This window comes from Medicago sativa, chromosome 1 (assembly GCF_051527215.1).
Source record: "Medicago sativa cultivar Bolivia chromosome 1, Bolivia_mono, whole genome shotgun sequence".
Lineage (NCBI taxonomy): Eukaryota > Viridiplantae > Streptophyta > Magnoliopsida > Fabales > Fabaceae > Medicago > Medicago sativa.
The window spans coordinates 19275675-19298183 of record NC_140749.1 but is presented as its reverse complement, the minus strand read 5'-3'; the positions used below and the strand labels follow the sequence as shown (position 1 = coordinate 19298183).

The following is a 22509-nucleotide window of genomic DNA, read 5'->3' as shown; positions in this document are numbered from 1 at the left end:
GATTAGGTTATTTGATCGACTTTGTTATCGTTTAAGGGATTTGGACACGAATGTTTAAACGATATCTTAGAGTTAATTATATCACTTTGGACACGAAGGATAGTTTAGAATTGATTGTGATAATGTTGTTTATAAAGCTAGAATTCGTATGGATCATTAGGTTACATGTGATGCTTGGTTAAGGAACTCTACTCCTAACAAGTTTCAATCCTTATTAATCTCATTTTTTACTTTTTGCAATTAGTTTAGCTAGTTACATTTCAATTCAAACAAACAAGTACTCTTAATACTTGGAATGATAATTGATGTTAAACTGTCCTTGATAACGCACTATTCCATGTGGAGACGATACACAAATACTTATCTCGTTTGATGCTAAAAATGAATTTCATCACCTAGTTGCGTCTGAAATTCCACATCACATGAAGTGTAAGATGTAAGACCCGGATATTTTATCCATTTTTATTCTATATTATTTTATCGTAATTCGACATTAGAATATGTTATCTTCATGATTTATTATCTGATAGTATTGCTACTATTATTATTATTACCATCATCAAATTATATAGCTAAATTCATTCCTCTAATTATTAAATAGTGTACTGTGTACCATTTATGCATATTACTATGGTAAGGGGAAATGACTTGGTCTTGATACCTAATTGTCTTATGTACTAGTAGTTACTATATTCTAGGTTTGAGTTCCATTTGTTTTTCAATGCATGTACGTGTAGCAAAACCAATTTTCATCTTTATCTCATGTTACTATTAAACTAATATTAAATATAATGACTGGTCCAAAATTGCAGAAAAGAAATGGGGACATGTATTTGAAAAGAAACAATGCAACCTCCTTCCTAGTTACATGGTCAGTTTCACATCCCTCTCTTTAAGCATAGTGCCACTCAATTAGGGAGTTAGTGACAGGAGTATTTCACTATTAATAACAACCGGTTACCTCTCTCATTTTATTCATTCATCACTTTATTATTTCTACACTTAGAAAATAGAAAGAAAAAAAAACTGAGAGAGAAAGGAAACATTAGAGAGTCTCAGAGGAGGTAGAAAAGAGGATGAAGGACCAACCTTAAGGACTAGCAATTAGACCTCATCACCAAGTAAGACTATTTTCTCATCATTCTTTCTCATTATTAACCTATTGTTAGAAACCAATGAGTTTACTTTCTTATGTTAAATTTCAATTGAAAACTCTCCCTAAATATGTAGATAGATTCTTGAAAAAATATAGACGTCAATGATTATTTTTAGAGTATATAAATGTATCGAAAATGTTTAGGATGATTTAATGGTTCAAATGATTTTATAATAGTGGAATGATTAGAAAACAAATTTTTGGTTTGAAGATTAGGTATAAAATGAATGGATGATAATAGAGACAAACTGTGTGAATCTTGAAAGTTTTAGAGGCTAAAGTTAATTCTTTTCATCAACTATTAATTTGTCGAAACTTGGATTTGCTAAAACTTAAGAGAATTGAAAATAATAATAATTGAGAATGAGAGTACACTTGAACGCGCAGGTCGAGAATTGCGAAGAAAATATAGAGGTTTGAAACTCATTATTTTTCTTTTACACTAGTCTATGTTTAGAAATATTTATTTATATTTTGAGTGAAATTCTTGTGATAAGAAACCGTAGCCAAACCTCAAATCTTGCATAGGAATAATGATGGGTAGTAGTTACACTAAGTTAGTTTTTATATAATTGTGAAGGTATAAATGTAGTGGAACAAAGACCGTTGTGTGGAAACTTTAAGAGCTACTATTGTGAAGGTAAGGGCATCACTCCACACGCTTTCATACGTGTATGTGCGTATATATTTCTACTGTGATAATTATCATAGTGTTGTTGTTTTGAAATGAATGCTATGTGTTATATATTGGTGATGTGATAATTATCTTGGTGGTGTTGTTTTGGCATGAATATTTTGTGTATTGTTTCTGTGGTGTTTAATATAAATACTATTTGTTTATGGGTGAATAACCTTAAATAACTAAAATGGTGATTCAAAACTATATCTAAAGGTGGGATATTAGACTTTTGATTTTAGGAGGTTACCCAACAGTGGGGTATTTACGGAGACACTCATGCATTAGATGATTCAGAATAATGCCCAATGGTGGGGTACTGAACATCAAATTTTTAGGAGTTATTACCCAATGGTGGGGTATTGCCCAATGGTGGGGTATATTGTCCAATGGTGGGACATTTGGCTCCGTTTAGAGGTGAAATCCGGATCATGAGCATTGGCATATAGATTGACCATTAGAGACTAACGCATTTTAGTCATATTGTATCTTGGTGCTAGGGGTGATGATTAGAAACTAGAGTAATGTGTCATGTATGTTTCATTTATTTTTGTTGTTATGAAATCTATGTTGCATGCCTATTTGAACCATGTTTGTTAGTTGGAGATGACCCTTACTTTTGGACAGAAAACCGTCAATCCGTCTTTCCTCCTTGGCGGTGACGTCAGGGATGCAAAATGACCTAGTAGAAGAAGGCACAAGTAAAACAGTGGTGCACATTTGGAGGCTTGCTATATTCTGACATGGGTATTAGTCTTGTTGAGAAAAAAATTCACAAGCATCCACAACTATGACCAGCTAGGTTTTGTCTTGGGTAGGAAAAGGGCAAAAGTCCTGTTCTTAAGAATTTATACTTTTAATGTAAGAACTCTGATTCACTACTTTGAAAATTTAAGAGAAATCTATTTGTTGTTATTTTGAATCCAATGAGTTTTAAGTTATTGTTATTATTTTAAAGAAAAAAAATATTCGTCTTTTCACTAAGAAGTTGCTATTTAACGTCCGAAAATTTGGGTCGTTACATTTGGTATCAGAGCAGTTCGATCCAGTTCGGACAGTGGGGATGTCTGGGTAGTTTGTGTAAGTAATTTTAGCGCTGGTCATGTCGGTTGAAGTCCTCTAAAGATGATGTGCATTTCTGACTTACTCCAAAAAAAAAAAATCAATATGTTTTCTTGAAATAGTGTGTGTTCTAAGCGCAAGCACGTTGATCTTGATCTTATCTATGATAAGTAGTGACGATTGAATTACTAGTATCAAGAATGTGTGATGTCTACACCCAATTGTCTTAGGGTGGTTGTCTTTTATTATGGGGATTTAAGTGATTGGAGAAACTCATTAGATATTAACTACAAGTATAATTGTTAGGAGGGTAGGATAGCCACCTTATTTGAAGTGGTTGGCTACCATAAGCTTGCGTGGACCTATAGGATCTTGAACTATTGTCCCATTGTTTAGCAGATATTTCTTTGAAGAGTGCGTTGTTTGCTTGAGTTGAAGGAGAGTTATGCTACTTCATTGCTTTTAGTAATCTTAGTGTTGGTTAAAAAAATGTGAGACTTGTATTGTAAGCTACATTGCAAGAGATCTCTACAGATATCTTGAGAGGAGTTCCTAGGCAGGTAAATCTAGGTGGTGCATAATGTGAATCTAGAATGTACGAGGGTGAGAGTTTTTTTTTTTTAAATAAGACTTAAATTTGAGTGGTGGAAGTCAAAGTTGAGTTAAGATATTTGGACCTCACAAATAGCGTCTTTACTTGACTAGTTCTTAATGGAAATTACAACATCTAGTTTCAATTGGTAAAGAGTTGCTTTTGATGCTTCACGATCATCCTTATTCTAAGAATTTTGTGTTGAGGTATTCAAGATTAGAAAAACATGGGTTGATGGTAATTTAAGGACTGAAAGTGAGAAGACAAAGCGGTTATTGGAAGAATTGTACAGAGGAGAGTAACACTTTAAGAATCAAAGTATTTTCGATGGTGTGGAAGCAAGTGCTTGTAGATAAGTATGGGTTGGGTATCGGCTAGCTTCCTTGTGGTGGAAAGATTTGATTTTGTTGGAGGAGGGGAGTGGGCCTAGTTGGTTCAAACTGGAGGTGGTTAGGAAGTTGGGAGATGGTATGAGTACATGTTTTTGGAACGATTTTAGATCTAATATTCCCATTTGTGAGCTTTTTCCGTGACTTTTTTTGCTTTCAAGGCAAAAGGATTGTTGTGTAGGGGAGGTTTGTTTAATATCGGATGGTTTGAGAAGTTGGAGTTTTATGTGGCGTGGAGATCTTTTGTTTGGGAGTCGGAACTACTTGATTATTTACTAGGTATGTTGAAGGGAGTGGTGTTGGGGGAAGGGAGTGATGATTGGAGATGGAGGCCGGACGAGGAGGGAGCTTTTTCGGTAAAATCGTGCTATAATCTTCTCAAGAAGGTGTTCGTGATTGATGGTAATATCCCCGAAGGTGAGGACTGTGTGTTTGGTTATCTTTGGAAATGTCAAGCCCCGTCAAAGATATTTGCATTTGCTTGGTTTATGCTACTTGATAGAATTCCGAGAAGGGTGAACTTAGCTTATAGAGGAGTGTTGAATGTGGAGGCATCGAAGAATTGTGTGTTTTGTGGGTGGCGGGAGGAAACGGCGTTACACCTTTTCTTGCATTGTGAGGTGGTTTTCAAAGTGTGGCAAAGGGTAATGAGTTGGCTTCAATTTAATTTCTTAATTCCTCATAATCCTTTTGTTCATTTTGAATGTTGGTTTAATGAGGCTACTTCTAAGAAAATTAGAAGAGGTTTTTGTTTGATTTGGCTTGCTTCTATTTGGGCTATTCGGAAGAAAAGGAATGATATTATCTTCAATAATGCTGGTTTTGAGATTGAGGAATTGGTTGATAATATCACGGTGTTAGCTTGGTTTTGGAGTTTGCGTAAGTTGAAAATTGCTTCGTATTTGTATTATGAGTGGTGTTGGAACCCTCCGGAATGCTTACTTAGATAGCCATCCGGTGTTTATTTTGAGGCGGTTTTGTTTGAGGGCAGCTGTGGTAGTTTTTTGGTGCTGATTTTTGCACAGTTTTAGTCGTGCAGCTGTGTTTTGGGGTGCTAAGTGCTTGCTGCTGTTTTTTAATGCTGTTTTTTTTTTTCCTGTTGTGCCCACCTTTTTTAGCGTATGCGCTGGGGTGTTGTATGGTGTTTTTCCAGACCAACTTTCGCCTTGAGAGTTTTGGTTCTAGTAATAATATTGGCTGTTCAAAAAAAAAAAAAAAACCATTCAAATTGTGAAGCACTGTTTGCCTTTCTCCAATGCAATTTCCTTGTGAAACATGATCTGAAAAAAGTAGTATTTCCCCTATCTAGTCAAACAAACACGTGCGCAAAGTGATCAACTCGGTCCAGCCGAGCGTAACACTTTACCTTGTTTCTGTTATAATACTTCTACTTTTGAGCTGTTCCAGTATTTTACTCTTTTCAAACAAAATGACTGAGCCACACAGTGAACAACTAGGTCCAGCTTCGCATGTCATGGATAGCACTTCACCTTGATTCTACCATATAGTACACTTTTAATTTTTGAGCAATACTTTATTTTGGCAGCAGATAATACTTCACTATTGCTTCATGTCGTATTGACTTCAACAAACATTTTAAGGTCAATCCTTTATCAAATTCAGATACCTAGTTAGCATATAAAAAGAAAATTAATTATCATAGTTACATAACTCCAAACAAATACACAATACAATCACTACTCCAAACTATGATACCATTCCATTGTTTTTTTTTTAAAAACACTGTCCTAAACACAACTACTTGAATCCATGAATTCCATATGGAAACCACATATATAATTTTAATATTGGCATGTAACACTATCTTTTTATATTTCCTCTATTCAGCGTATCAAATGCATTTCTCCAATTCAAAGTTGAATCCTTTCAAAAAAATTATTGAACTGAGCTTAGTTTAATTTCATTCAGCCCTCTCTTTTTCCTTTCAAAATTGCAGTTGTTTTTAAAAAATTCTTTCTTTTGATCAAAGTTTGTTACCTACAACAAAATTAACGGATAAGCTACATACTCGCAGGTAAACATGAAAAGGAAACCAATCTTATTCATTGTTAACAAGTAATGCTATATGACTCAACCAAAACAAATCAAACAGAGAAGGAAAAAGTGTCTCACTGTGGCAATGGCATCAGACCGTGTTTGACGATGTGGAGAGTGAATTAGTGAGGCGTCGACAATGGAGGTGTTTCCAATTTCTCACCGAAAATCGAAAATCAAAACTGCGTGTTAGAATGACGGGAGACGACATAGTTGCGGTAGTGTGCTGCATTGAAGAAAAAGAAAGAAAGGGGATTACGTGATTGTGGTGGCATCGCAGGATGTGGAGAGTTCTGATGCATAGAAGTCGATTCCAGAGTTGGCGTAGTTCAACAAACAATATAGGGTTAAATTGGGTATTTTGTATGAAATAGAATTTAAGAGAGCTGGGATGCCACCTCATTTGCGTGGTTTGCACGAATTTTGGTGTCGAACCATATAGCAGTTCTGTTACTTGAAACTCAAACTTGCTTCATTTTCTTAATTTCAAGATGTTACATAACGAGTTTACTAACACAGTAAAGAGGATTTGCATTTACCATGGAACTTGTTGAAATTGAATATATATGTAGGCTATATGTGTAGGCATTGCTTCAAGCCCTTGGTGATAGAAAGGGTATTAACTGGATTGGCGACTTCTCTGCTCCTCTTGATCGATGAAACATTGATACACGTTTCAAGAAGTTGGGAAGCTAATTTGAAATGTCATATATTTAAGACAAATATTATTTTAAATCACATCTTGTGAAGTTAAACAAATTGATTGAGATACTGTTTCCACTTTGTTTTTCCCATTTCAAGTATTTGAAAACAGCATCTTTTATATTAGTGAGAAAGGAAAATGTTTCTAAATCCAATCCATCGTTTACCCATTCTCATTGCAGAAAATATCATTGATTGCAATCATGGTTGGTTAATTACAATCACAGGTCATCATGGCTTTCTAAAATTCCTAACCAAATATACCATTAATTTTAAGTGTGTTATAATACAAAACAAACATTATGAATTACACTAAACTGAAAATAAATTAGACAGTAGATGTAAATTTGAACACGAAATTTGCAGTAGTACCAACCAAATAAGATCTTTGCTTCTCACATGATATCATAAAAAAGAGTTATTGGGGGACACAAATACAATCAATTTTAAACTAACTTAGTTTTGACATCAAATCAAAACATCTAACCTGGACATAAGAAACATGAACTCACACTTAGGCAACAATGGCTAACTCTTAACAAATGTAATAGAATTATAACTGACTAATAATTAATTAATAAATTAATATAAGTGGTTGATGGCGAGACATCCAAATTGGAAATCCATCAATCCCAATAGTTTCAAAGTTGTAGATAACTTCATAACAGGCCATTGTTGTATCATAATAGGAGTACAAACTAAATCAAGGCATTGCAGTCAGGCATGGTCGAAATGCAAAACCAAATCCCAGGTTCTTCTGTAGCAGTTTTCTTCCATATGGCATAGGAACTTTCATCCATTCCCTAGTGGCTATGTTGTATGTAATCATATGATACAAATTGCGTGATTTCAAGTAACACAACATCAAACCTTTGTTTCCAAAGCAAGTCAATTTAACTGGCCTAGGGTCAAATTTGGAGAACGGAACTCTATCAACCTCCTTCAACAAGAAAGACGTTTTCTGCACCTCCCATATGCACACACATGTTGCATCATTCTCTGAGACCAGCCCAAAAAGCATGATCCGTCCATCAGACTCAGCCAATGTCAAGCGAAAAGAATGCAACGGCGCTTGGATCAAGTCTTGTGTCCAAATCCCAGTTAACATGTCATAGGAAACAATCCCGTATGGATCATCATGGATGACGTAAAATTTGTTGTCAATGGAAACAAGGTTGGAAAAATTTAAGTCTGGCCACTCAATGCAGTTAGGTATCTTTCCTACATGACTCCAACATTTTGTTACTGAATTGTAAATTTCATATTCTCTACCATAACCCAATTTCAGGACAATGTAGCCTGCACTCCCATTCACTGTCATCCCTAAACAACGCCACATCTTAATTGACCCATTTGGTAACTTTTTGAAGGATTGAATCATTGGATTACAAACATACAAATTTGGACAAACACAGTAGTTCTCAAAACAAACTAACCCCCCTGCAGAAGAAACTAGGGTAGCAGGCATTTCAAATGTATTAGGATAATACCATCTTTTCATAAAAGGGTCATACATCGCTCCATACTTTCCATATCCAAAAGTTGTGTAAAACCATGGATATACTTGTGAAATTTGAGCACAACGCAGAGAAAATCTTTGAGAGTTTATCAGGTTATTCCACTCTCGACATACAGTGCGGAAACAGATAATTTTGGCAATGGGAAGTCGTGCAAGCACAACTTCAAATAGATCTTCAGGGAAATTTTTCCAAATTTGTGGTTTCATAGCTTTAGTCATATTAGACACTCTAGATGATCTTCGAGACTTCTTAGTGTATAGAGGCTCCATCAAACTGAAATCTCCATAATTACCTGATGTCATTAAAAGGCCACGAAAGAGTTAACATCAAAGTCAAAGTATCCCTTTTGCCAAAAGCATAATGAACATGTTGAAATTGATTAAATTTGATTTTCAAAGTAAACACTAGTATTAGTTCATTATTAGATAATTTAGATCCTAGTCACTGTACGAAAAACTACTGAATATAGAGTAAATAATCAATACTGGATTATTTAAAAATTATTAAGAGTGGAAATGTGAATAAACGATTTTAGTTTTCACTTGATTATACACACACAAAGTGGGGGATATATAGATAATCTTGTTCCTAAAGATCCTGCACCTTTAAATCCCTCAATCAAATCTAGTTAAGTTAAAATATAAATTAAGCAGTTGTGTTTATGAGATATTGCAGGGAAAGATAAGTGTGTGAAGTGTACAATAAAGAGACTTGCAAAGAGGGATCCGAGTTGTGTGCGGTCATAATCCTATGAGTGCATGCAGTCACACATATCTAGGTCTTTTGAGTTTCGATCAACATCAGAGAGACGGTCGGTACAAATTTCAAACTCCATTGGTTAGATTTAAAGAAAACTAAAATTTTGATCGTCAAATATTGATCATTCACAGTGAAATTGCACTTAATCCAATCATGTGACAAGTAAATCAAGCAATTATAGAAATAAAAAGAGTAAATGACCAATCACTACAATTAACAAGCAATTATCATCCATAAGACAAACTTGAAGAAGACTAACTAGTGGAAGCGAAAACCCCGATTCGGTGTGACGGTGGAACCTGCAACCGAGACTGAATGGCAGAGGCTGGAGGAATGAACGACAAAGAGCTAGAACGGGGTTTCCCCAGTGGCGAGGGAGGGAATAGGGTTCGTTATTTAAATTGCCAAAATGGGCTTAAACAACAACTGGGCTGAATTAAATTGGCAATGTATTTTTTCAAAACAAAATATTAGTAAAAATTATTATCTAATTTAAAATTATTTATAAGAAAATATATTCATATATAAACTTAATAAAAAAAAACAATAACTGGATAAATATTTGAATGTAATTTTTTTTTTTGGTGTTACAAAGTAACAAAACAAAAAGAAACAAAAAAAATGGAAAAATTAAACACTACATAGCTAGTTTATCACTCAGAAGGAGAGACTCTAAGCAATCTGAAGGACGATCCCAGTGAGCTAAAGAAGCGGAATGGGCACCCTTCTTAGCCATACAATCAAAACCAATATTCTGCTCCCTTGGAATGTGAATTAAATTGATAGTCCTATAGTGCAATGCGCATATGAGATTTCTAGTAACACGAAGGTATACACATGCAAACTTACATTTGGCACATTGAGAATAAGGTTTATCGCTTCCAAACAATCACTCTTGCAAATGAAGTATAACAAGTTGCAATCCCAAGTTGAATAGCAAAACAGCAGTGCTATTTCCTACGAAGGAAAATCCACGAAAACCACGATTTTGCTTAACACCCAGCACAAGTAGTACTCTTTTTTTCTTATTGTAAAATAATAAACAAAAATCTGGGTGATTGGCGGAATACACGGTGGGTAGTGGTATTTCTTGAATTTCGTAGTAAAAGGCATTATCCATAGCAAAATATTTGAATATGTAAATCAATAAAAAAAAATAGCTCTTTAATATAAACCCACAAATTTCACCCTTGCAATTTCTTATTCTTCATATTTTACCATCACTGTTAAAAAAAATATTCAAGCGAAGTATGAAAATAGTCCTTGTAAAAAGTTAAAATATCTGAAAATAATCATGTAAATGTTAAAATGTGAAGAATCCAAAATTACAAGGTGGAATATGTATTTTTTTATGGTAACAATGTTCAGACAACGCTTTATAAAAAAATAAAAAATGTGCCTCGTGTGAAACATTTTAAAATTTAAAATGTCTTATTAGATTTTGTTTATATCAACATTTTATAAAAAAAAAAAAAAAAATCAAAATGTCTTATTTTGAAATTCACCTTGAGTGAGACATACCTTTAGAGAAACAATCGTGAGGATGCTTTGACAAATATAGCTATGGGTGGATGCTTTATATATATGGGGGCTTTTAACTTGCACCCACCTAAAAACACTAAGGTGCAAGTTAACAAGCTGCACCTATTTGTACTTTACTAAAACACCCTTTTGTCTCTATTAAACTTTATTTTAATTAAAAGGACATTTTTGTAAATAGCATAAATAATATTTGTTTATAATAGAAAAACATGGGTGTTTTGGTAAATAACTAGTAGGTGCAGCTTGTTAACTTGCACCTTAGTGTTTTTAGGTGGGTGCAAGTTAACAGCCCCCTATAAATATAAATATATATATATATATATATATATATATATATATATATATGTATATATGTATATGTATGTGTGTGTGCGCGCGTGCGCGCGCGCGCCCTCATGGATTGGGGTGGGCCACGACCTACCCGGAAAAATTAAAAAATTAAAAATCACAGGTCCATTATGCAAGATTTTAAACAATTTTGCGGTGGTTTCAAACCCACGTAAAATGACATGGATAATTTATGTCATGCTTATACTAGGCTAGTTAGCGGAGTTTTGCGGACCTTTTAATTTGAGGTGGTTTCAAACTTTATTTATATTGTCTTGAGCTGTAATACCCACACTAAACGTATCTAGAAAGTTTAGCGTGTGCATTAATTTAGTACTAGATACATTAAAAAATTTACAACATGAAAAGCTTCGAATGAATATCTTAAACAACAATGTGCGTTCGTACAATAATAATACAACTCAACTTTTCTAAAACATAGTAATGTATCCTTGCATAACCATATCATCCTGCAGCGGGTACGAACGATCACTTGCTGAAACATTCATTCGACTACTAGCTTGCCATCCAACCTGTTTATCTGAAACAAATAAGGATTGGGATGAGACATAATGTCTCAGTGACTTCCACCTAATCCTAGGCTATAGGTAACCTCGGGGAAACCTACGGTCACCACGTGTCTACAATACAACCTGACGGTTGATTATACATGTGTGGTCATGCTTTCCTAGACGGTCGTGCATACTAGATCCGTCGTAGGTTCATCCTAACTTATTATAGGCTTCACCTCTTATATGTGTCATGGCGGTCAAGGGGAATCTAAAACCGCATTGCCAAGAATACGCTCTACGTATCGAGGTCTAAACATAACATAATCATGGCACGATTCTAAACCGGACGATTAAGGGAAACCTAAGATCGTCGTCGGTATTACATTATTTCCTTGTTCTATACATAACTTGTACTTGTCTAATAGCATCTCATGCTCTTGTTCATTAACATAGTCGTACATGAATTCATTCATACATAATTGCATGCAAGTTCATTCAATCATTATGTTAGCGTTGAACAAACATTCATTATCTTAATTCATGATGACAGTCCGTCATATCATATTTTTAGAGTCTTTTTAAGTAAGTTTTTATTCTAGTTTTATTAATTTAGTACTTAATTTAGAGTCATTTTAAATAAATTGTCATTTTCCTATTATTGAGTCAACTAGTGTATTATTACTATTATTATTGGTCAAATAATTATGCATAGTCAAATTCATTCATGCATTATGCATAGTCAAATTCATTCATGCATTATGTTAGCGTCGAACAAACAATGATTATCTGAGTTCATTTTATGGATTAGTCCCGAGTGGAGTAACCCCGGAAGTTAATCCCTTACTATCGGTAAAAATGCCTAGCAAGGGCGTACCGGACTCCCTTAGTGACGTGTGGGTCCCTTACGGCTCACCCTGTTCCCCTTGGAGAACCTTTTATATCCAACCTTGGAAGGAATAAAAAAGACACGACACCTTTACTTTGTTAATGGTCTTGACCATATAATTCTTAGTCTTATGCATGTATGAAGGTTAAACCTACTCATACTATCTCTTTACCTCGGATCCTTAAACGATCCAACTAGAGGTAACTTAATGCTTGCTTATCTTACTTGTGAATAGTTAATCTAATCATCCACAACTTAACAATAATGAATCTATGCTTGACTATCTAGTTCTCGATAACTATACAGAGGCTCTAGTTCCTTCCCTTTCCTTAAAAGATTAACTTACTACCTGATTCTTATCATACTATTCTCTCGTTTGCCATGCTTTGTTAACTTGTCAAATTCTTGCTTTTTACTCAAGAAAACTTTGCTAAAGATTATCGATTAGGACCTTGATTTGAGGGGTTTACTTTTATAAAAAGACTGCACAAAGAAAACCGTTCGAAAACATGCCAAAGCTGCCTGAAGCGAGCAAACCATGTGTAACCACACAGTCTGCTCTCCATGGCGAGCAACTTTACTGGGGAGGCGAGTACCTACTCACTATGGCGAGTGGGAGGCGAGCAGAACCTCGGTTCTGCTTCGTTCTGCTCGCTGTGGCGAGTAAAAGATCGCCGTGGCGAGTTGTGACAGTCCAGAACCCTTAAAAATGGTATTTTTGACCCAAAAACCTCAAACCAAGTGTCTCTAAGTATATTGGAACATATTTGATCATAAAATACTTGTAAAACACTCATATGGCAAGTATTGACAAGTTTGGTAAGCAAGGCAAGAAAAGGGCAACTAACTTATTTATAAAAACCCTAAGTGTTCATATTATACTCACAAATCATAACATAATCCCAAAGGTAAGGAATACTAGCTATGGAACTCACCTAAACAAAGCTGCACAAGATTCTTTAGCTTCCAAGCATCACTTCCATTTCACACCTCAAAACCCTAGCTCTTGATCACTTGTTTTTCCTTGTCTCAAACCATTCATTCTTGTTATTCTTTCTTACAAACCAAGACACCTTGATCCCTACTTGCTCATCTCCATTACAACTCCAAGTTTCCTTCACCAAAACCCTAGCCTTAAGAAAATCTCTTTGCAAGGAAAGTAGTGGAATCAATCCATCCCAACTTACTTCTTTGATCAAGTATATCCCATAGCATGTACTAGCTCAAGCTTCAAACATCATCTTCACCCAACACCCATCAAACCCTAGCTTCTTGAATCCATTATTGAGAGGAGAAATAGAGAAATTAAACTTAAACCAAACTTCCTTAAGCTTAAAAGATCAAGAAGGAACAAGATTAACTCACTTGCCATGGAAGGAAGAAGATTTGGAAGATTTGGTGGGGAGGGAGAGAGAAGGGCGTGAATGAAGAAGAGAGAAGGAGGAGAAAAAGCTTTACCAACAACTAGAGAGAGAAAGGATAAATGAAATGAGATATTTTGGTGCCTAATCCATATAAATATCCTTTAAATGTGCAATTACCAAATTGCCCTTGCTCCAAGCGTGTTAAATACGACATTGATACTTAACTCGTATTTAGCTGACATCTCATAATAATTATTTCCGTCAAACTTTCTTTCCTTGAATTTAATCCTCTGATACGATCGACTGGTAATATTCCGATACTGACGGGCGGGATATTACAATTATGCCCTTGCCTCAAGCGTGTTTAATACGACACTAATACTTAACTCGTATTTAGCTGACCTCTCATAATAAATATTTTCGTCAAACTTTCTTTTCTTAACATTAATCCTCTAGCACGATCGACCGGTAATATTCCGATACTGACAGGCGGGATATTACAATAACTTTTTAAAAAGGGATGAATTAAATATAATTTATTTTTAATTTTGAACGTAAGTAACGTAAACCTCCGTCTATAAATTAAACTTTTAATTTCTTTTTTCATACGAATTTTTTATAATGTTCTAAACATATCTACGGAAAAATATTCAAAAATACATATTGATTTAAACACAAACACTAAAAGTGCGTTAAAAAATTTGTAGGAATGAAAATAGTCACTTTTATAGAGACAAAAATTATTTAACCTGATAAAAAATATTGGCTCTCATTTCAACATTAAATATTACGTTGTAAATTTATTTTTCTTAATAGTTATCAAATGTTGTTGTCCATCCCTATAAAATTACGTGCATATAGATTTATTCCTTATTGTATTTAAAAAAAATATTTAGTTTTTTTAATAGATTATAATTGTTTAGTTATATTTAAGCTTTGCAATTATGTATAATTATTTTAAGCATGAATATAAAATTAAAAAAAGTTTATTTACAAAAATTTAGAGCTAGATTTTTTTTTTGAAAGAAACACGAGGTAAATTAAATATGAATTTTTTTAACAAAAAATTAAGAGTTTCAAATAAAAATAACAAATTTCGAACTAAAAATCAAATTTTAATTCCTATTTTCAGAAAAACTTTTTATAATGTTTTAAAATGTCTACAAAAAAAACGTTCAAGAGAATAACTTTTTACAATGTTCTCCTTCAAATAAAAACTTTTTACAATGTTCTAAAGAGATATACAAAAAAACATATTGAGTTAACCACAACTACGGATAATGTGTGAGAAAAAAAATTGCAGAGAAAAAAATATGTCCATTTTTTTATTGGTGACAAAAAAATATTATTTAACCCTTATATGTTTTTTGTACTCAATTTATAAATTCAGAATGTGAACATTAATATTTTGTTAATAATCAACATCAAGTGACCCTAGTTTTTTAACATCTTTTGCGTTGAAAAAAATGTCAATCTGTAGCATGAATATTTTACATAGTTGTTAAACCTTGTATTTTGATGTAAAAACACATGTTATGCTAATTGCAATTATTGTGAACCACCTACATTCTACAAACAACAATAACAATTGATCAAACGCACCAAACAAGGAAGTTTGCAAGGAGTTTGTTTAACATTATGTGATGTTGTATTAACTTTAGGAATTGATCTTGCAATATGTTTTAATTTTTTTTTATTTTTTTTAGAAAACAAAATTGCAACTTGCAATATGTGTGTTTGATTTGATAATACAATCATATAGATAGACCACATTAAAGTAAACAAGACATTGTGATTGCAAACTCAATTCTTGGCTACAACACAGTATATCATGGAATTGTTGTTGATTAAGGTTCGTACTAATCAACACATATGTTAGTACTAAAATCAAACAAGGAAGTCGAGTATCTATTCAATACATTGAGAAACTCAAATTTGTTTTTGTCTGTAAAGTGAGAAAGTAGAACTGCACCACAAACCCACAAAATCTAAGGGTCTTGAAAGCCAACTATACATAATTGCCAGTCTAATTAATGAGTGCCGCAAAGTATTCTCAACTCCGCAAGAATGGTGTTACAATCACCAATGCAACCCACATGGTGGAAACAACCGCCAGATTCTCTAGGGTAGTTGTGTGGCCTGAAGCGTTTTCTATCAAATGATTCTGGTATTTCCGTTGTCACAAACATGAAATGAATTAGGTAAGGACCAGAAGGGCAAATGCGGTAAGTATGTACTGTCACGTCGGCATGTTTTACCGACTTAGGAATCCAGATACCATACGTCCTACACGTGAAGAAACCGTGGCATCCAACCATAGGTTTGCCATTATCCTGTTTTTTCTTTAGTTCCAATGGTGGAAACCATCAAGTGTGTTGGGTTGAAGGACATTTTTGCACAAATTCTCTCAAATCATGATCATCTTTCCTTGTGAAAAATAAATGCATAGAAGCGGCAAGTGGCCTTTTTAGTTCAACAAAATGCAATACAACTATGTGTTTATTCCTTTTTAGTTATGAATATCGATCTTGAAGAATTAGTTGTTACTATCTTTATTTTAAATCCACTTTTTGTGAGCTATCAAGGAAAAAAAACATGTCCATGGTGATATAAATTTATTTTTATGAAACATTGACGTACCTTTTATCGGTATATTGATTGCTGTTTTGTTGGTCATTAACATGAATGTGATCGAAGTTAGTTGTTACTTTCTTTATTTTAAATCCACTTTTTGTGAGCTATCAAGGAAAAAAAAACATGTCCATGGTGATATAAATTTATTTTGATGAAACATTGACGTACATTTTATCGATATATTGATTGTTGTTTTGTTGGTCATTACCATGAATGTGATGGAAGTTATGAAACACATGTTTTTGAAGAAAAACTATATGGTTGTAGATTAGATAAACAAATTTGAAATTCCATAATTTTATATATAATTTTAAATCTTATATTGTTGTATTAAACAATGTGCGTCAACAAAATTCAAATAACTCATAATTTTGCTTATTTAAGAAATTGTTTATGTTTTCGTATCTTTTCTTTTGACAATGATTTGAAAATGCTCACTTCTTTTCACCATGTGTTCTACAAGTGTTTGAAATAATCTTTTTTATTCTGACAAAATTCTTTTGGAATGATTTACTCTAATAATCAAAAACTAGAATCACAAACTGTAACATGTGGAACAGGGTAATAACCATATTCAAGCTGTTTTCATAAGCATAAGGAAATAAGCTGAAAACAACTTATTGACATATCATAATCCATTGCATAAACTCTGCTAAACAGTATCATAAGTGCTTTTATCACTAGATAATAAGCTCAAACAAGTTTCATAGTACAAAATCGAGTCATTCAAAAAAAGAAGAAGATATTTTCCACCATTAGAGTTAATGCACGAACTATTCCAACAACAAAATGTCACCAAGACAAAGTTGAACTTTCGTGTGCTGAAGCATATCCAGGAAAGAAGACGTTGGAAACTGACGAGAACTTCATCCTACATTATAAAACAGTGTTTTCGACTTTAAACAAATTATATGAGAATCCAACCAGAAGCGACTAAGAATCATAAGCAATTACTAAGAATCATATCAAGTAGTTGGGTGTCTCATACAAAAAACATAGCGTTTTCCACATTTACATGCAACTTTAGAGGCCCTGTACCGATTGAGTTTCGAGATGCATTAACATATAACCTCCCTCTGTACGCAGCAAGATCAGCGTACATAACTGGAGGGATTAAACGTATAGGTTTCTTGCATCTCGCCGATGTAAAACAGAGGGAATATGTCAGTTCTTGCAGTACCTTTGGCTCAAACTTGTTTTCATCCCACATAACATAGTAATGAATAAGTTTGCTTGTACCTAAAGTTCCTATTTGACTGCACATAAAAAAATCAAACAGACTAGGGTATGTAATAACACCATCAACCAGCGCGCCAGAATCCACATTATACACACCAGAGGTGGGAAAAAAGCGTGTATAATGCCGCTTCACGACTAACACAATAGTAATCTTCGGTTCGTAATCATGCTCACCAAACACATCATTCAGATCTTTAAGCTCACTATTGAGCACCATTGAGAACTGCCTTTCACTTACACCGTCCCTGAAAATTACAATTTTGTCTGGTTTAATACCACTATAGTTTAACCATTTGAGAAGTTGAAATTTTTATTATGTTGGTTATAATACTTGTATATGAGATCATGTTGTGAGATGAATTTGATAAAAAGTCAATATTTTTTTTTTTGTTTAAAATATGAGAATTTAATTTTAATTATTGGGTTGTGTATATGTATAAGTGGAGTTGTAGTGTTTGATTGTAAAGTTTGGATATTTAATAAGTCAATATTTGAATAGAAATTATTTTTACGAAAAAAATAATGATTGTATCATGTTGTACAATGATGTGTTGCATGAATTTTTTTTGATTGTATCATGTTGTACGATGATATGTACAAATATTGAAATAACCTTTTTTTATCAGTGTAAAAAGAAAAATGTTTTACTAACACTACAAATATACATTAAATATTTCATGTTAAAATGTTCTACAAACTCGAGGTGTTCCTCTGTAATTTGTTTTAGTCACCTTCACTAGTTGTTTTTTCCTTTCTCTTTGTATTATAGGATTTATTAGGTCAACCACATATGAGTTACTCAGAAGGTTGTGACATATAAAACACGTGTAGTGTGATTTATGTTTGAATGCTTCATTTGGTTTAAAAAATTTATGTATAGATTTGAACAATTGAACTTCAAAGTTTTTCCATTTAAATATTGTTGGCAAGAACCTACACTCAAACTTCAAAGTTTACGTTATCACTTGGAAGCCTAAAATTGTACCTCTTATGTTATTGCATGTCATAACATAAGAGGTAGAATTTTAGACTTCCGAGTGATAACATAACTTTGAAGTTTGAGTGTAGGTTCTTGACAACAATATTTAAATGGAAAAACTTTGAAGTTCAGTTGTTCAAATCTATACATAAATTTTTTAAACCAAATGAAGCAGTCAAACATAAATCACACTACACGTGTTTCATATGTCGCAACCTTCTGAGTAACTCATATATGGTTGTCCTAATAAATCCTATAATACAAAGAGAAAAGAAAAAACAACTAGTGAAGGTGACTAAAACAAATTACAAAGGAACACCTCGAGTTTGTAAAACATTTTAACATGAAATATTTAATGTATATTTGTAGTGTTAGTAAAACATTTTTCCTTTTACACTAATAAAAAAAAAGGTTATTTCAATATTTGTACATATCATCGTACAACATGATACAATCGAAAAAAAATTCATGCAACACATCATTGTACAACATGATACAATCATTATTTTTTTTGTAAAAATAACTTCTATTCAAATATTGATTTATTAAATATCCAAACTTTACAATCGAACACTACAACTCCACTTATACATATACACAACCCAATAATTAAAATTAAATTCTCATATTTTAAACCAAAAAAAAAATATTGACTTTTTATCAAATTTATCTCACAACATGATCTCATATACAAGTATTATAACCACATAATAAAAATTTCAACTTCTCAAATGGTTAAACTATATTAGAGTAAATCATTCCAAAAGCATTTTGTCAGAATAAAAAAAATTATTTCAAACACTTGTAGAACAAATGGTGAAAAGAAGTGAGCATTTTCAAATCATTGCAAAAAAAAAAAAAAAAGATACGAAAGTATAAACAACATTAAAATTCACATTAAAATTGTTACATTATGACCTCAAATTTTAGCAAAAATTTACATCATTAAAACTGTAAGGAAATGATATGAGCAAACAACCACCAAATATATGTTATACAAATGGTCAATTAATGTTAAGTAATCATACCAAAAATATATGTTATACAATAAACAAAGTACACAACATTTTCAATTTTTAAATGCACTTTTACAAGCCATGTAAAATATAACTCTAGAGCCGCATCAAAATACAATCTCCATATGTATGCAGCAAGATTGATGTACATAACTAAAAAGGAATAAACACATAGTTGTACGACATCTTATTTAAGTAAAACATATTGCAATGATTAATTTTTAAAGTTAATCCAACTATGCATAATGTTAAACAAACTCTTTGTAAATTTCTCCGAACTTTAAAACCTTCTCAGGTCGCTCGTCATTAACATAAAAAGATCAATTTGATTATTTATTTGCATTTTGATACTTCACTTTCTCACAACATATAACATTATACATGTTAGAACCTTGCGCCATTCTGTATTACTATACACACACTTGATAATTTAATTGTTACGCAATCTACAAAGTGATAATTTAATTGCTATGTTTTTTGTGTTAGTAAATTAACAAAATGATTAAATTTACTCATACAAAACATTTTTGAGAACCAAAATTATGAACAAAAGACAAAATTCAACCTAAAAATGACTAACTAACTAAAGAGACAATTTGACTATTTAGTTGCACTTTGATACTTCACTTTTTCGCAACATATATTAAAACCTTGCGCCATGAATGTTGTGTAGGCGGCGGTGATATAAGCTTATTTGGTATTAGGAATAATATTTACTTATTAAATATCCAAATTTTACAATCAAACACTACAACTCCACTCATACATCTCATATACAAGTATCATACAAAATATAATAAAATTTCAACTTCCCAAAGGGTTAAACTATAATAGAGTAAATCCTTCCAAAATCATTTTGTCAATAAAAAATATTATTTTAAATATTTGTAGAAGAAATTGTGAAAAGAAAGTGAACATTTTCAAATCATTGCTAAAAGAAAAGATACGAAAACATAAACAATTTCTTAAATAAACAAAATTGTGAGAGTTATTTGAATTTTGTTGACGCACATTGTTTAACATAACAATATAAGATTTAAAATTATATATAAAATTATGGAATTTCAAATTATGGAATTTCAATATAAGACATCCATCTTTATGTTTGTCTTCATGCTTTTCAAGGTCTGCTTGAATGTTCTTATATGTTATTACATGCAATTTTCGCTTAATTTTGTTTTGTTTGGCTAGAACTGATAGACATCCATCTTTATGTTTGTCTTCATGCTTTTCAAGGTCTGCTTGAATGTTCTTATTTGAGATTATCTATTGATATAAGCATTTAAAAGTCAATTTTAAAAAACTTATGGAAATGACTTTATTTTGAAGAAGCTAAATAGAAGCTACTTCGCTTAATTTTGTTTTGTTTGGCTAGAACTGGTAGACATCCATCTTTATGTTTGTCTTCATGCTTTTCAAGGTCTGCTTGAATGTTCTTATTTGAGATTATCTATTGATATAAGCATTTAAAAGTCAATTTTAAAAAACTTATGGAAATGACTTTATTTTGAAGAAGCTAAATAGAAGCTACTTTATTTTGAAGAAGCTAAATATAAGCTAATGTTTGTCTTCATGCTTTTCAAGGTCTGCTTGAATGTTCTTATTTGAGATTATCTATTGATATAAGCATTTAAAAGTCAATTTTAAAAAACTTATGGAAATGACTTTATTTTGAAGAAGCTAAATTTAAAAAACTTATGGAAATGACTTTATTTTGAAGAAGCTAAATAGAAGCTACTTTATTTTGATTATGGAAATGACTTTATTTTGAAGAAGCTAAATAGAAGCTACTTTATTTTGAAGAAGCTAAATAGAAGCTAAATAGCCCACCCTTGTCTTCATGCTTTTCAAGGTCTGCTTGAATGTTCTTATTTGAGATTATCTATTGATATAAGCATTTAAAAGTCAATTTTAAAAAACTTATGGAAATGACTTTATTTTGAAGAAGCTAAATTTAAAAAACTTATGGAAATGACTTTATTTTGAAGAAGCTAAATAGAAGCTACTTTAATGACTTTATTTTGAAGAAGCTAAATAGAAGCTACTTTATTTTGATTATGGAAATGACTTTATTTTGAAGAAGCTAAATAGAAGCTACTTTATTTTGAAGAAGCTAAATAGCCCACCCAAATTGGCACCGGAGAGAATCGAACCTGAAACCTTGCGGAGGAGCACACTCCCAAGACCCAAGCCAATACCACCAGGCCAACCCAAGTGGGTTATGTGGAAATGACTTACGGCATGCTTATAAGTTGTTTTTAGCTCTTTCAAAAAAAAAATTGTTTTTAGCTCGTTTCTATAAGATCTCCATGTTAACTTACTGTGTTTGAGGCCTTCCCTTGGTTTGGTTTTTTAGGTGTTTCGTATATATGCGGCGCCTTCCTTGTATGTTTTTGTTTCTTCCGCGAGTTTTTGTGCACCTTGCATACACTCAACGAGAATAAAATTTGCTGATTCAAAAAAAACTTACTGTGCATAAATCAGTAATTTTACATGTCCTTTTTCATTGAGTTAAATTAAGGATGAATTAAATTGATTGATGTCCCCCAATTCCTACAATTTTTACTTTCGAGAACCAAAATAGTGATTCACTTGTATTTAATCTTCATAAATTTTACAATAATCAAAATATTTAAATATTCTAATTTTTTCTACATCCATTGAACACCTCAAAATTAAAATTGGTTATTTATCCCTAGACTTTTAAATTTGGATAATTTTTTCAGTGTTTAGAATATTATAAAATATTTTTTTTTACAAAAGTTAAACCTTTTTAACATGGGTGAATCAAATATGAATTTTTTTAATTTCAAAAGTTTGAAATAAAAGTAAAGAAAATCTCAATCTAAAACTAAATTTTTTAGCTCATTTTTTTTATAAGATAAAAAAACATGTTTGAAAAAAAAACATTCAAAATATATATTGAATAGAGATTAAAAATGCCCTGATGAATAGTGATAAAATATGTCACATTTTCTACGAGGAAGAATGTTTTTGATGATTTTTTACGGGGAAAGAACTTCTTTAACTTGATAAAAACCATTGACTCACATTTCAACATTATATACTAGGTTAATTAAGTTTTATCCCTAAAAAATT

General features: G+C 32.3%; 1 long non-coding RNA gene and 2 pseudogenes across 1 annotated transcript; 1 reads left to right on the top strand and 2 right to left on the bottom strand.

The window, feature by feature from the left end:
• The first annotated feature begins 1013 nt into the window (after positions 1-1013).
• On the top strand, positions 1014-2747 carry LOC146953393 (uncharacterized). The gene is made up of 3 exons (XR_015027727.1): positions 1014-1121; positions 1737-1796; positions 2460-2747. It is a non-coding gene; the product is annotated as an uncharacterized LOC146953393 (long non-coding RNA).
• A 4582-nt stretch (positions 2748-7329) lies between these two features.
• On the bottom strand, positions 7330-8454 carry LOC146953392 (F-box only protein 6 pseudogene; annotated as a pseudogene).
• An 8704-nt stretch (positions 8455-17158) lies between these two features.
• Positions 17159-17632, bottom strand: LOC146953391 (protein argonaute 7 pseudogene; annotated as a pseudogene).
• Positions 17633-22509: the final 4877 nt, after the last annotated feature.